Genomic DNA, 17,080 nt, shown 5'->3' on the forward strand with positions numbered 1-17,080 from the left:
CTTTGTAAATATATATGCACCCAACATAGGAGCACCCAAATACATAAAGAAAATCTTGGAGGACTTCATGAAAGATATTGACAGCAACACAATTTTAGTAGGGGACTTTAACACCCAACTATCAAAAATGGACACGTCTTCCAAATAAAATGTCAACAAGGATATTGTGTCACTTAACAATACCCTAGATGAAAAGGACTTAAAGGATATATATAGAGCTTTTCATCCCAAGGAAGCAATATACACATTCTTTTCAAGTGTCCATGGATGTTTTTCTAAGATAGACCACATGATAGGACACAAAGCAAGCATCAACAAATTCAAGAAAATTGAAATCGTATCAAGCATTTTCTCTGACCACAAGGGACTGAAACTAGAAACCAACCCCAAAGGAAAAAACCCCAAACACTCAAAATCATGGAGACTGAATAGCATGCTATTAAACAATGAATGTGTCAAGAAAGAGATTAGGGAAGAAATCAAAAACTTTCTGGAAACAAAGGAAAATGAACTCACAACAACCCAAAACCTATGGGACACAGCAAAGGCGGTCCTGAGAGGGAAGTTCATAGCAATAGAGGCCTACCTGAAGAAGATAGATACAGTTCAAACAAACAACATAAACCTACGCCTACAAGAACTGGAGGAAAAACAACAAAGACAGCCCAGAGTAAGCAGAAGGAAGGAAATAACCAAGATCAGAGCAGAGTTAAATGACATAGACACTAAAAGCACAATTGTAAGGATCAATGAATACAGGAGTTGATTCTTTGAAAAGTTCAACAAAATCGACAAGCCTTTAAGTAGGCTCATCAAGAAGAAAAGACAGACGATCCAAATAAACACAATTAAAAATGAAAGAGGAGAGATTACAACTGATACCACAGAAATACAAAGGATTGTAAGAAATTACTACGAAGAACTGTATGCTAAGAAATTTGAAAACCTAGGTGAAATGGACACATTTCTAGAAAAATATAATCTTCCAAAACTGAATGAAGAAGAAGCAGAAAACCTGAACAGAGCAATAACAGCAGACGAAATTGAAGCAGTCATCAAAAAACTCCCAACACACAAAAGCCCTGGACCAGATGGTTTCACAGGAGAATTCTACAAAGCCTTCAAGGAAGAACTAAACCTTATCCTTCACAGAATATTCGAAAAAATCCAAACTGATGGAAGACTCTCAAACTCTTTTTATGAAGCCAGCATCATCCTAATCCCAAAACCAGATAAAGACACAACGAAGAAAGAAAACTTCAGGCCAATATCGCTGATGAACATAGACGCTAAAATTCTCAACAAAATATTAGCAAACCGCATCCAGCAATACATTAAAAAGATCATCCACCATGACCAAGTGGGATTCATCCCAGGGATGCAAGGATGGTACAATATTCGCCAATCCATAAACATAATACATCACATCAACAACAGCAAAGACAAAAATCACATGATCATATCAATAGATCGGGAAAAAGCATTTGATAAGATACAGCACCCATTTCTGATAAAAACACTCAGCAAAGTGGGAATAAAGGGAGCATTTCTCAGCATAATAAAGGCCATATATGAGAGACCTACAGCCAACATCACACTCAATGGACAAAAACTTAGAGCTTTCCCACTAAGATTAGGAACAAGACAAGGATGTCCTCTCTCACCACTCCTATTCAACATAGTATTGGAAGTCCTAGCCACAGCAATAAGACAAGAAAAAGCAATAAAAGGCATCCAAATTGGAAAGGAGGAAATGAAACTGTCACTGTTTGCAGAGGACATGATAGTGTACATGGAAAATCCTATAGACTCCACCAAGAAACTACTCGACCTAATAAATGAATTTGGCAAAACAGCTGGATACAAAGTCAATACTCAAAAATCAAAGGCATTCCTGTACACCAACAACAAAACTGCAGAAACAGAAATCAGGAAAAAGATCCCATTTGATATAGCAACAAGAAAAATAAAGTACCTAGGAATAAACCTAACCAAGGAGGTAAAAGACCTGTACTCAGAAAACTACACAACACTGAAGAAAGAAATGAAGGAAGACACAAACAAATGGAAGCATGTACCATGCTCATGGATTGGAAGAATTAACATCATGAAAATGGCCATACTACCCAAAGCCATTTATAGATTCAATGCAATCCCTTTTAGAGTACCCATGACATATTTCACAGATATAGAACAAACATTTCAGAAATTCATATGGAACCATAAACGACCCCGAATAGCTGCAGCAATTTTGAGAAGGAAGAACAAAGCAGGAGGGATCACAATACCTGATATCAAACTGTATTACAAGGCCACGGTAATCAAAACAACCTGCTACTGGCATAAAAACAGGCACATAGACCAATGGAACAGAACAGAGAGCCCAGAAATAAACCCAAGTCTCCATGGTCAATTAATATTTGACGAAGGAGGCAGAAGTATAAAATGAAGGAAAAATAGCCTCTTCAACAAATGGTGTTGGGAGATCTGGACAGTTACGTGCAAAAAAATGAAACTCGATCACCAACTTACGCCATACACGAAAATAAACTCAAGATGGATAAAAGACTTAAATATAAGTTGTAACACCATAAGAGTCCTCGAGGAAAACATTGGCAGGAAAATCTCAGACATTCCACACAGCAACATCCTCACAGACACATCCCCTAAAGCAAGGGGCATAAAGGAAAGAATAAACAAATGGGACCTCATCAAAATAAAAAGCTTCTGCATGGCTAAAGAAAACAGCACCAAATTACAAAGAGAACCAACAGTATGGGAAAACATATTTGCTAATGATACCTCAGACAAGGGCCTGATCTCCAAAATAGATAAAGAACTCACACAACTCCACTCCAGGAAGACAAACAACCCAATTAAAAAATGGGCAAAGGACTTGAACAGACACTTCTCCAAGGAAGACATACAGAGGGCCCAGAGACATATGAAAAGATGCTCAGCATCACTAGCCATCAGAGAGATGCAAATTAAAACCACAATGAGGTACCATCTCACACCAGTCAGAGAGGCCAACATAAAGAAATCCAGAAACCAATGTTGGAGAGGATGCGGAGAAAAGGGAACCCTAGTGCACTGTTGGTGGGAATGCAGACTGGTGTGGCCACTGTGGAAAACAGTATGGAATTTCCTCAGAAAACTAAAAATGGAACTGCCCTTTGACCCAGCAATTCCGCTGCTGGGATTATACCCTAAGAACCCTGAAACACCAATCCAAATGAACCTGTGCACCCCAATGTTCATAGCAGCACAATTTACAATAGCCACGTACTGGAAGCAACCTAAGTGCCCATCAGCAAACGAGTGGATCCAAAAACTATGGTATATTTACACAATGGAATTCTATGCAGCAGAGAGAAAGAACTAGCTTATACCCTTTGCAACAGCATGGATGAAACTGGAGAGCATTATGCTAAGTGAAATAAGCCAGGCGGTGAGGGACAAATACCATATGATCTCACCTTTAACTGCAACATAATCAATAGAAGAAAAATGCAAATAAAATATAACCAGAGACATTGAAGTTAAGAACAATCTAACAATAGCCGTCGGGGGGGTCAGGACAGTGGGAAGAGGGGATTACAGGAACTACTATAAAGGACACATGGACAAAACCAAGGGGGAAGGTGGAGGTGAGGGAGGGAGGTGGGTTCAGCTGGGGTGGGGTGGAGGGATGGGGAGAAAAGGCATACAACTGTAATTGAATAACAGTAAGAATTTAAATTAAAAAAAAAAGAAAAGAAAGGCCTGCAACCAAGGGTACTCTATCTGGCAAGGCTCTGAATTAAGATGGAAGGCCAAATAAAGGAGTTTCCCAGACAAAAGAGGCCTCAAAGAATACACCTCCTACAAACCAGCATTGCAGAGATGCTAAAGCGTCTGTTTTAAGAAAGGAAAAATGAAGAGTGAAAGAGATAGGAACAGAGGTAAGAAGGAAATAAAATAGCAATGAATAATTACCTGTCAATAATGACCTGAAATGTAAATGGATTAAATGCTGCAATCAAAATACATAGTATAGTTGAATGATAAGAAATCATGACCCACACATATGCTGCCTATAAGAGACCAACCTCCTAACAAAAGTCCTACACAGACTAAAAGTGAAGGGCTGGAAACAAATTTTCCAAGCAAACAGACAGGGAAAAAAAGCTGGGGTAGCAATACTCATATCAGACTCAAATAGACTTCAAAAAAAGGGCCGTAAACAGAGACCCAGAATGTCAGTTCATAATACTCAAGGGAATATTCCATCAAGAGGACATAAACATTAGAAATATTTATGCACCTAACATAGGAGCACCCAAATACAGAGAAAATATTCACAAAAGATCTTGATAGTAACACCATTGTAGTAAGGGTTTTTAACACTTCACTCTCAAAAATGGGTATATCTGCCAAACAAAATATAAACAAACATACTGCATCATTGAACAATGTTGTACATGAAATGGACTTCACTGATATATACAGAGCCATTCATCCCAAAGAAGCAAAATACACATTCTTTTCAAATGCACATGGAATATTTTCAAAGATAGACCGCATGATAGGACACAAAACAAGCTACAAAAATTCAAGAAATTTGAAATCATATCAGGCATTTTCTCTGACCACAAGGGACTGAAAGTATAAACCAACCTCAAGGAAAAAGCTCAAAATCACGCAGTCTTATGGAGACTGAATAGCATGCTATTAAACAATGAATGGGTCAAGAATGAGACCAAGGAAGAAATCAAAAACTTTCTGGAAACAAATGAAAATGAACTCACAACAATCCAAAACTTTGGGACACAATGGAAGCAGTTCTAAGAGGGAAGTTCGTAGCGATACAGACTACCTATAAAAGATACGAAAAATTCAAATAAACAACCTAACCCTACACCTATAAGAACTCCAGGAACAACAACAAAATCAGCCCAGAGTACGCAGAAGGAAGGAAATAACCAAGACCAGAGGAGAATTAAATGACAAAGAGTCTACAAGCACAATTCTAAGGATCAATAAATACGGGAGCTGGCTCTCTGAAGAGATAAACAAAATCAACAAGCTTTTAAGCAGACTCATGAAGAAAAAAAGAGAGAGGACCCAAATAAACACAATCAGAAATGAAAGATTACAACTGATACCACAAAATTCAACAGATTTTTAAAAATTACTATGAAGAACTATATGCCAAGAAATTTGAAAATCTAGGTGAAATGAACAAATTTCTAGAAATATATAATCTTCCAAAACTAAAAGAAGAAGAAGAAGAAGAAGAAAACCTGAACAGACCAATAACAGCTGATGAAATTGAAGCAGTAATCAAACCACTCTGAACACACAAAAGCCCTTGACTGGACAGTTTCACAGGAGAATTATACAAAGCATTTAAGAAGAGTTAACCCCTATCCACAGATTTTCCAAAAAGTCCATGAAAACAGAAGACTACTAAACTCTGTATGAAGCCAGCATTATCTTAATCCAAAAACCAGATAAAGACATAACAGAATGAAAACTTCAGGCCAATATCACTAAAATCCTCAACAAAATATTGGCAAACCACATCCAGCAATACATTAAAAAGATCATACACCGTGATCAAGTGGGATTCAACCCAAGGATTCCAAGGATGGTACAATACTTGCAAATTAATAAACTTAACACATCACATAAACGAAACCACAAACAAAAATCACAGGATCATATCTACAGATGTGGAAAAAGCATTTGATAAGGTATAGCCCCTATTTATGCTAAAGCACTCAGCAAAGTGGGAATAGAGGGAGAATTCTTCAAAATAATAAAGGCCATATATGAGAGACCTACAGCCAACATCACACTCATTGGGCAAAAAATAAAAGCTTTCCCACTCAGATCAGGAAGAAGACAAGGATGTCTGCTCTCACTACTCCTATTCAACATAGTATTGGAAATCTTAGCCATAGCAGTCAGACAAGAAAAAGAAATAAGAGGTATCTAGACTGTAAAGGAGAAAGCAAAACTGTCATTGTTTGCAGATGACATGACAGTGTACATAGAAAATCCTATACACTTCACAAAAAACAAAACAAACAAACAAACAAAAAAAACCAAAACTTGACCTAAATAGTGCATTTGGCAAAATAGCAGGATACAAAGTCAATATTCAGAAATCAAAGACATTTTTGTATATTCATAATGAAACATTGGAAACAGAAATCAGGAAAAAAATCGCATTTGATATAGCAACAAGAAAAATAAAGTACCTAGGACTCAACCTAACCAAGGAGGCAAAAGACCTGTACTCAGAAAACTATACAACACTGAAGAAAGAAATTAAGGAAGACACAAACAAATGGAAGAATCTACCATGCTCATGGATTGGAAGAATTAACATCATCAAAATGTCCATACTACACAAAGCAATTTATAGATTGAACGCAATACCTATTGAAGTGCGGATGACATATTTCACGGATATAGAACAAACATTTCAGAAATTTATGTGGAACCATAAATGACCCTGAATAGCTGCAGTAATTTTGAGAAAGAAGAACAAAGCATGAGGGATCACAATACCTGGTATCAAACTGTATTACAAGGCAATTGTAATCAAAACAGCCTGGTACTGGAATAAAAACAGACACATGGACCAATGGAACAGAACAGAGAGCCCAGAAATAAACCCATGTATCTATGGTCAATTAATATTTGATAAAGGCAGTAGAATGAAAAGAGAACTAACTGTATGGGAAAACATATTTGCCAATGATACCTCAGACTAGGGTTTGATCTCCAAGATATAAAGAACTCACAGGATTCAACTTCCAGAAGACAAACAACCCAAGTAAAAATGGGCAAAAGACCTGAACATACACTTCTCCAAGAAGGACATATGGAGGTTCCAAAGACCTATGAAAAGATGCTGAGCATCACATGCCATCAGAGAGGTGTGAATGAAAACCATAATGAGATACCATTTCATACCAGTCATAATGGCCATCACAAACAAATGAACAAAAAGTTGCTGGTGAGGTTGTGTAGGAAAGGGCACCCTAGTGCACTGTTGGTGGGAATGCAGACTGGTGCATCCACTGTGGAAAACAGTATGGAATTTCCTCAGAAAATTAAAAACGGGACTGCCTTTTGACCCAGCAATTCCATTGCTGGGGTTTTACCCTAAGAACCCTGAAACACAAATCCAAAAGAACCCTATGCACCCCAATGTTCATAGCAGCACAATTTACAATAGCCAAGTACTGGAGGAAACCTAAGTGCCCATCAGTAAATGAATAAATCAAAAAACTATGGTACATTTACCTGATGGAGTACTACGCAGGGAAAGAAAGAAGGAGCTCTTACCCTTCACCACAGCATGGATGGAACTGGAGAGCATTATGCTAAGTGAAATAAGCCAGGCGGTGAAAGGCAAATACCATAAAAACTTAACTTTAAGTGTAACATAATCAACAAAACAAATGAGCAAGCAAAATATAACCAGAGGCAATGAAATAAAGAACAATCTAACAGCAACCAGATGGGAGGTGGAAGAGGATAATGGGGAAAAAGGGAGGAATGGTTTCCAGGAACAACTATAAAGGACATATGGACAAAGCCAAAGGGGGGTGGAATCAGGGGAGGGAGGTGGGGCTGGCTGTTGTGGGGGTGGATTGGTGGGGGATAAATGCAATCCACTGTACTTGAAGAACAATAAAATATTTTTTTAAAGAAAGATAAGGTGAAATCCTCTTCTAAGTGTGATTTTCTACTGCCTAGGGTTATTTGCCCCAGCATGTAATGCTATTGTAATTAGTTGCCAGATAGGGTCAATATATATTAAACTGTGAGTACTCATAAACTTTCTCTGTTGTTCTCTTTTCTGTTTGTCTGCTTTCTGGGCCATTCCTTTTGTTAATCCAGTTGTTAGGTAAATTAAAAAGTAGAGGACCCATAGGAGTTTATGACCATAGGAAAAGAAGAGAGAGGGAGGGAGAGTGAGGGAGGAGGAGAGAGAGAGGGAGTTAAGTAAATAATTTTTAATTAGTTTTTTTTAATTGCTGAAAGTTAAATGTGTATGAGAGTTCTTTATGCCATCTTGACATTTCTTCTGTAAGTTTGAAAGTATGCCACAATAAATACTAAAATGTAAGTATGAATGGAAACATAAAGTTAATACTTTGCAAAAGGAGTTTTTTGTACTGTAGTGAAAATTGTTCAATAATCTTCAAAGAACACAGAAATGAGAACAATTGTATTTTATACCTGTCATGAAAGTGAAATGGGTAATAATGTGAAGACCCTAACTCAATTCATTCAATAGAAATTATTTTAATGCTTTCTAATTAACACCAACAAATCTACATATTTTCCAAGACTCTAGAGATCATTTTGTTAAACAACCTATCCCATGATCTCTGACAACAAAGCTTAATAAAAAAAAATTCTAAATGGATGAATGAGCCATATCAGGTCTTTTATTATACAATATGTACCTTGTATTCTATTCTAACATGGAACTTAAGTTACATCAGGGGTCAGTGAAGAATCATTTTTCAATAACTTAGAATATGTAAATCATATAGTTTCTGTGGAAATTTCTCAACTTGTCAATTAGAATGCAATGGCAGCCATTGATTACAGCAAACAAATAAAATGGCTATTGGGAAAAATATTTATAGACACTGAAATTTGAATTTTATGTCATTTACATGTGTCACAAAATATTATTCTTTGATTGATTCTATTGAAGCATTAAAAAATGTAAAAAGACATCCATCATTTGTGGACTGTTCAAAAACAAGCATCAGACCAGATTGAACCTATGGGCCAAGGTTAACAAACCACTGTCCATGTGTTTTATTTTTTGCTTATATACTAATGTTCTTTCTTAAAATGTATAAAGGTTCAAAGCAGGTGCTGTCTATACACGCTTTAGCATCTAATGATATACTGGCAGATTCCCAAGTAGATAAAGCTTGTGTGAATTGAATCAAGGCACATTCCACTTAAATTAATTAACATAACTCTTATTGCAAACTTTCCCATTTTAGAAATTTTGAATAGGAAATTTGTTAAGCCCTATTTACATACTATTTGGACCTTAAAAAGAGAGTTTCTTGTATGCTGAAATAAAGGGAAAGTGTATTTATCATATAACAAGTTTCCATGCAATTTGAAGGCATTTTGTCTTCAGTTCTAGTCCATGATCCCTCAAAACTACAGATTATGCCTAATTAAACTAACATCTCTAGTGTCTCAAACAGGGCTATCATAGAGTAGGCACTTAGTAAATAGTTATTGAAGCGACTTGCAAAAAAATGGGGACATAAAAATGGAGTCAAAATGTATATACATCATTATATATGTGTGTATTTATATGCATATATAAAATATATCCCTGAAATATTTTTAATTGTACAGCTTTAAATTATCTTAATAAAACTCTGTTTTTCATTGGAAGAGATAGGTGGCATATTTATTTTTTAATTAAAAAATAAGGTAATTGATTTTATTCAATATGATAAATTATAAACTTTTATTCTTGGCCTTGTACGATGTCTTAATAGACATAATATTGGAGCTGTAAAAAATTAAAATAATAATAAACAGATTTATCTTTCTGTTTGGTTATCTCCTCTTACATATTCTATCCACCTGTCCCCAAATGAACAATAATTCATCAGCTGGCCATCTTTCCCACACAACTGCTTCAAATTTAGTTTTCTGTGTGTTTGTTTTTTCCTACTAGTAACCATACCCCTGCTGGCACTAGGGTAATACTCATTCCACCATTTTGAAAATCTTAATAGAAAGTTATAGATGTTTTCACTGTGTTTTCTATGGTGATTTAAATGTAAACAGGACAGAAGGGCATATATACTGGAAATTAGGTTACATAATGAAAAAAAGCTTTTGAAATAAACTTTCCCCCCCCAAATAATTTATTCATCAAAAATACACATATGGAAAATATAAAAATTTTATAAATAAAAGTTTTCATAGTAGTGGTCATCACATCTTATGTTCATGTTCAGATGTCAATCTGACTTACATAAAGATCAGGTGTGTACCAGGCACAGACAAATTCATGCTGCCTCTCGTTAATTCTTTTTAACAAACCTAGTAATAGCATGTTGACTTCAGAGATTACTATTCTCTGAGAGACAGAAGCAGGGTATCAGTAACCCTACACACAACATTGTTTTTAAGTAGAAATAAATTGTCAAAAAATGTTTGCCTTCAAGTGGGCAGGTTTAATGAGTAGAGAGAGAAGGGGGCCAGAGAGAGAGAGAATTAGATATATTTCAGTTCTGAGCATTTGTGGTGCTGAATAATAGCATAATTAGCCAAGATTCTTCAATCAGAACCTCTGCACTTCTACTTAATAGCTTTACGCTTTAGACAATGTTACTTAAATTTCATGAATCTCAGTATCTTTATCTGTCCAGTGTAGCTAATAATACATTTTCAAAACTATGCCATGAATTCTAAACAGATGAACAACAACAACAACAACAAAGTCAAAGTTCCTATTGCAGTTTGATATTTAATAATTGTTGTTTTATTTTCCTCTAGAGAACTTAACTAGCAGCAGAACTTAACTAAACAATGCACACATTCATTGTTCTGGAGCAAAAGTTAACTCTGCTACAATTAAGACCTACAAAAATGTCCTTCTTAGCTTTTTGCCATATCATTGTCCTGGCCATCTATCTCCTCATGTTTCCAAGTTGGCTACTGTAGATATAAGCCTCATGTATTCATGAAATACAGTCCATGCTCCGGGGAATACCTCAGGGACAACAGGATTTTTATTCACACTTTTCTTCTTCCTAGAGAACAAACTTTCTTTCCCTTTGTAGATCAGAACTGGGCCACATTGCAGGTACCAGATAATTGCTCCCAAGGGGAAAAGTAATTGCTCTAGAAGGTTAAGTCAAATCATGATTCCTTTCCCAGCCCGTTTTGCAACCAAGGAAGAACTTGAAATGGCTGTTGATTAAAAAACCAATAATGCCTGCCACTTCGATGGACTTGAAAAATATAGTATTTGGTTGTTTCTCACCTATAAGCATGTATTACTTATGTTTATATTACCCTCTCACTTAAAAATCATGGGGCACATAAATTTTGTAAAGACAGGACAGGCCATCTCATCTACAGCACCTATTTAACCAAAAGTAAATGATATGTCTAGGAATATTACTGCTTCTCAATAATTAAACATTGATTTTTGAAATTATCATGATGCCTTTGAGTAATGAATTATGCATATTTCTGATAGAATAGATAATGTTTTAGACATATTCATATATTTTTACCCTAAGAATGAACTGACAAATGAAGCTCATTAAAAATCCAGTGGTTAGGGGCTGAATAAGTTGTCTCCCTTGAGATTATAAATTGTGACTGTATAACAAAAACGTATTTACAAATGTTATTCTATTCACTATGCAAAAATACCTAAGCCAGGGATTATCACAATTCACAATTTATAGGTGTAGAAACTGAATCTCAAAGAGACCAATTTGTATACTCAAGGTCTCATACCTAGTAAGCTGCAAAGCCAAGGCTAATACAGTTTCTGATTCTAAGCTCAGAACTCTTTTCATTAAAGCACTCCAAACAGGTTTCTTCTGAAGCAAGACATATATCACAAATAACTTCCCAGTGATTGTAAGAAGAAGTTCCTTCAGAGACAGCCAGAAATAAAGTAGAGAATAAAGGATTTTTTGTTTTTTTTTTAATGTATGTTTCTAAATATGATATGGCTGGGTTTGTACAAACATAGTTATATACACTTTAAGGGTAAAATTCTCCCACAAAATAAATCCAAGTATTGGGAAAATATATGGCTAGTAGAATGAACTATCAAGATATTATCCTAAATTGCATTCTTATTGATTATCCATAAAATTGACATCCTGATTTCCAAGGTAAATAAGGACAAATGCCCTCAAAGGAACCTCTGAATCTGGTAAAATGCCTGGATGGTGTTGAGATGTGTTGGGGGGGGTAGGGGAAGAATGTAACCTCTAAGAAAGTTGACAGGACCCTTTTATATCTGATATTATTTATTCATCATGCATTTCTTGAAAGCCTACTACCTATGTTAAAGACTCACAGTTGAATACTAACTGCTAAACTACTCAGAGTTAGGAAAATATGTCAACAGAAACAGTACAGTAACAAATGAAGACTTCAAGAGAGAGAGAGGTATTAGCTAAACTTAGACTTGAATGGTGAATGCAACCTAGCCAGTTAGGAAGGAGAAGTTCATAGGAGAAAGAAAAAATAGTATTCTTAAACAGCTGAGAAACATGCATTACAGGTAAAGGTTTTTAAAATGTTGTTCTATTTGCAGGAGATAGATGAATAGCAGACCACTCATTTTGATACCAAGGATGAGTATGTGGTGACAATATTGAGTCTGAGGTAGACTAGGAGAGAGAAGTGGTAGTGAAAAGCTCAAGTGATTTTTTTCTCAACATTTGGCTGAAACCCATTTGCCTTAATAGAAAAGTCTACTCTTCTGCAAAGACTCTTGCCTTCATTACCCTAAGATTTTACTTACTTTCTTCTTCTTCTTTTTTTTTAGGATATGTTTATAGATTTGAGAGAGAGAGGAAAGGGGTGGAGAGAGAGAGAGACAGAGAGACACAGAGACAGAGAAACATCAATTGGTCACCTCCTGTACTCACCTCAATGGGGGACGGAACTGGAAACCTAGGCATGTGCCCAGATTGTGAATCAAAACTGCAAGCCCAGGGTTCACAGGATGACACTCCAACCAAGTGAGCCACCCAGCCAGGGCAAGAATTGAGTTTCTTGTTAAGGCAAACACACCTGACTTAGCCTGACTTGAATAACAGGCTTGAATTTCGGTCTGAAACTCCTTTAACTCCAGAGAGACAAAGAACCACTCCATTATGCCAACTCCAAGTTTTCCTTCCCAGAGGAAGCAATCTTGGTCAACTTACAAACTCCTACAGCATTTATGATATGAACCACGTAGAACTTAATCACATGCCAACTGACCTCAATTTTTAATGTGTTTATGTTATGTTTTCCTAAATAATTTCTAGTTCTATGATAGCAGAATATTTTCCCCATTTCTTATACCTATAGGTTTTGCATATTACTGGCCAAATAGTATAAAAAGGGAAAACAAAACAAGAATAAGATTAAAACATTAGAAAAAGGGAGAATAAATGAAAAAAAATTAATTAACTGTGGGGGTGGGGGGCTCTGCCCGCAGGGCCACTCTCCCCCTTGCCCCCCACTCACCCTGGCCGCCACAGATGAGAATGAATATACTAAGACATGATCTGCTTGGCGAGGAAAGGTGGCTGATCTCTCAAAGGAGAAGGACCAAGAGCCTTTTTTGGGTTCAATTTGCACAGGAATACAGGTAAAGCTCATCAATCATTGTCAGGCAGTAAGAATCAAACAATAAATAACATACAAAGAACTCTGAGGGCTTATTCTGAGTCAGCGTCTGTTAGCTAAAGGGCTATAAAACTTTGGGAAACAAACTCATTTCATGCTTGGACCGTTATCAGAGAATTGAGAGTAATAGTAAAGCAGGTTTCACAGGATTTTATGCATTCTTTCTTAGGCCTAATGGCCCTGGGGAATCTGCCCTTTCCAGCACAGGGCTGCACCACCCTCTGTCATTCATTCACGTTTAAGTCAGGCAGGGGAAGTAAGGCAACCAAGAAATTAGGAGACTTCTTGCAGACAGAATAAGGACTTAGGCTCTGTCAAAGCTGAGGGGTGAGGGTCCATCGCCCCCTTTTTTATAGCCCCCCAAGTCCTTCCCTGAGGGCTTTTTCGTGACCATGCCTGTCTTAGGTCATCCTCCCTTGAGGAATCTTACCGGTCATTGCCTAACTGGTCAGGCTCGGGGCCAAGCAGGGTGAAGTAAAGTGGGCAGAGGCGGTGCCCCTGCCAGGGAGATAAGCTTTGTCTCCTTATGGTCCCAAGGTCTCTGACTCAGCCTTAGCCATGGGGGTTTACAGCTTCTGAAACTAGGCAGGGTGGTTCCCAACAATTAACCTTTTGCTACATCAAGATTTTTAAAAACATTATTTTGAAGATATGAGGGCAAAAGAAGTCATTCTTCAGTCCTTACAACATATAATAGGTGAGGTTGAAAAAAGACAAAGTACTGATATTCAAAACAGAGTGGTCTACTGCAACCAGTGCAGACTCTTATTTGATACATACCCGATACTCACATGTCACAGTTTTAACTATTCGCTTCTAAACATAAAAGAGATAGAATGGGAAATTTTCATTTTCAAGTGCTATATGGTTGAGACCATTAATTCTGTATGATATATAACATGTCAGTTCTCCTGTTCTTATGATTCAATCTGTAAGATGGGATTTATATGTCTTATAGAAATTCTGTATGTATCACAGGAGAGTTACAAAATCAATGAGTCAAGATACTTGTTGAATATTTGAAGGCTAAGATACCAGTTGATAAATGATTATTTCTCTTCTACTTTTTTAAGGAGAAAAAATTGGGAGTTCTCAAGGGAAAATGAAAGGGACATAAAAATTTGCCATTTCGTTTAGCCACCAATATATTCTATCTATGCAGGATTTTTAAGCCTCTTCAAAAGAAGGCATTCTGCAAATATGATTTTTTTTTCTATATCAGTCAACATGAGGGAAAAACGAAGATTTTTTTTGCTTATATTTTTGCTTATATTACACTGGTCTAAAGGCGCATTTAACAGACTAAAAGGTATAGAACACAATTTCAATAGATTAATATTAATCTGTCTGAAAACAGTTTTAATAGTATTAGTATTCTAAAGCTAATAAAATCTTGCTGTCAAAATGCCCTCAGAAGATAGAATTGTTTCATGTAACAGGAACAGCTGTTTGCCCCTCACCTCATTCAAGGCTGCAATATTCTTACTGAAATGTTAACAAATCTTAGACAAATGTCTGCTGCTTAAGGCTCAAAGTTACTCTGAGAACAGGTGTGCTTGAGAGAGAAAAAAGCTACAACTGTAAATAGAACTTTAAATTAGGTGCAATTTATATATTTTACACTGGGTCTGCATATGGACATCTATAAATGCAGAGTTCTAATATTTACTAATAACTTAACAATCATTCACAGGTTTAGGGGCTTCATATAACAAATTTCCCTGTTTGCCTTTTAATATATAATCCAAGCACATTTTATTGACACAGATTCATTTTAAGTTATTCTGTCAGCAAGTAAACACAATATCTTCCATAATTTTGAAATAGTTTATTTAACTAAACATGTTTTTTGAGAGATGTAGAAAGTGGGATGATATAATGGGCCATTATCTTCGATGACTTTAGGCTTGTGTTATCTGGGTATCATTTTCCTGTTTGTAACCAGAGAGGTCCTGAAGAGTGGGCAAGGCTGTGAAGCAGGAGAAATCTCACACACTGTTGGTGGCAGAGGAGGTGTGATCTGCTACCACAATTTTATAGAGAAACTGCCAATATCCTTAACATTGAATGTAAGCATTTTCTATGGTCAAAACATTTACTCCCAAATACATATTTGAGAAAAAAAAGAAATAGGTATAAGACTGTATCATTTATATTAAGAAAAAAACAGAAATAATCTGTAAATAAGCAGAATTAATGAATACATTATGGTATATTCATAAAATGAACTATAATACAGCAGTTGAAATGAAAGACTTAGGACTATATGTATCCAAATGCATAAATTTCAAAACATACAACATTGAGTAAATTGCAAGGTGCAAAATGAAACAATATGACGTCATTTATACATTGGTTAAATGCAATCAAAATAATACTATATGCTGTTTAAAAGTGTAAATATGTATGGTAAATATATAAAAACACAATCTATAGGGATAAAAAACAAGTGTTTATTTCTAGGTATGATGGGAGATGTTGGGATCAGGTAAGTTTGTAGAAGGGACTTAATTTACATTGCAATACATTATTCCTTTTAAAGTATCTAAATGTTAAAGAACATATAAAGCTAAATAATAGTTTATTGTTTGTTTGTTTTTACCTAGACTCTAGTATGATTAAATTGGCCACATAAGTGCTTTTAAACCTAGGATCCTCAAAGGCCAGGGATAGGGTGGCAGCCCAGTGGGGCTCTCAGTAGGAGAAGAAAGCCTAAGGAGGGGGACTTTGAATTCCATGCCCTTCCTCACCAGGTCTCTGCCAACAGGGCAGCATCTTGTGATTTGCAATCTCCTGGTATGGCCTTTTGCCCGCAGCTAAATCTTGCATTAGAGAAGTCTTCCTGTGGCTCAGGAATTTAGTAACTAATATATATATATATATAAATATACATATACATATACATATATATGTGTGTATATATATATATATATATTTTTTTTTGTTAGAAGCTAGAGACTGAGGGTCATTTACTTAACAAGTGAGGGGACTCTCAGAATTCTTCCTCTCTAATAAAATAGCAATGTCACTAACCCAATTATCATTCAACTGTCTTTTAGTATTCCAATGATATGAGTTTGGTTCTAAGCAAAATCACAGGTTAACCTCAGGATTCCTGCAGAAGCTGTGGCTGTGCAGTGAACTGGCAGCTGAAGAACTCACGCTGTCAGGAATCTATCCTGTAAAATAAGCCTGCATATTTGCTACTGTTTGGGAGCAGGGAGGGAGACATCAACTTCCTCCAAAGTGATTCCATCCTAACTTGATTGTAAGCTTCACCAGAACAAATCACCGTGGTCCCTCATTTTGTTAACGTTGCATGGCTTCCTGACAGCTTCCAATAAAAATAAAATAAGTTGGTTTATGGTAAAGCAGAAGAGTCACCAGATGTGAACGAGACGCTAAAGACAGAACCTCTGGAAAGCCTGTAGGAAGACACCCAAACTACGATTTTTTTTCCTTTTTTTTTTTTTTTAACTTAAATCTTTCCAGCAGACCCTTCAGATGTGAAATCTTATGAGCCAGTCAGGATCCCCAGCCTCTCATCCTTACTAAACCCAATTCGTCTCCTTCACCTCCTCAGGCGCCAGCAAACATCTGAGCTCGAGAACCTTCAAGCACCACCTGCCCCAAACGACGTGACAGCAGC

The sequence above is a fragment of the Desmodus rotundus genome, chromosome 2 (genome assembly GCF_022682495.2).
Source record: "Desmodus rotundus isolate HL8 chromosome 2, HLdesRot8A.1, whole genome shotgun sequence".
Taxonomy (NCBI): Eukaryota; Metazoa; Chordata; class Mammalia; order Chiroptera; family Phyllostomidae; genus Desmodus; species Desmodus rotundus.